Source organism: Anneissia japonica, unplaced genomic scaffold (genome assembly GCF_011630105.1).
Source record: "Anneissia japonica isolate Jap-2015-1 unplaced genomic scaffold, ASM1163010v1 scaffold1231_len1163931_cov198, whole genome shotgun sequence".
In the NCBI taxonomy this organism is placed as follows: Eukaryota; Metazoa; Echinodermata; class Crinoidea; order Comatulida; family Comatulidae; genus Anneissia; species Anneissia japonica.
This window is the reverse complement of record NW_022728604.1, coordinates 1,149,516-1,150,265: the sequence shown is the minus strand read 5'-3', so window position 1 is coordinate 1,150,265 and position 750 is coordinate 1,149,516.

The window sequence follows — 750 nt, the reverse complement described above, 5'->3', positions numbered from 1 at the left end:
GATGATGATGATGGTAATAATATATGGATCTTTATTGTACTTGAGATGTCTATTTCTAATCTCGCCGAAAGTCAATACATTCTCTTTGTGTTTGGCAATTATTTCTAAAATTTTACAATTTTTTTGTTTTATTAAAAGAAGCTTTAATTACGGTCATAGCAAATATTTGCTAACAACCAATACAATGCGCTCGTGCGCTTGATGAATCAGTTAATGCGTTACGACATTCCAGCAGATGTTATTATGACACAATGAACAAATTGGAAATTAACCAAAATGAAAATTTTATATAAAGTATAAAGCAACTTGTATTACTAATCATCGCTTGTTTTAAATGGGAATTTGCGTCATAAAAAACAGCTGCTTATATATTGATACTGCATAAATATGTAACTAAGCTATTACGTACACAATTGCAGTTACAATTATTATTTCACTATTCCACATGCACTTTAAAGAAGAAATTAATTAGGCGCCCTAAATAGAAACAACAATTTCATTACAATTAAAGTTTTATCGTCAAAACATTTTATCAACAAATTTACAGTTCAAATAGGCCTATATAAATCATCAATATAATTCATCACTAGAAAGACAATACAATTTTAGAACAGTACGGTATCATCCCAATAAGTGTATGTTATAATAATGCGTAAAGACAATATTTTATTGGGAGGTATGCTCAGAGGTGGACAAACATACAAGGACCTACTATATACCACATTGTTACGAAGCTAAACTATATATATA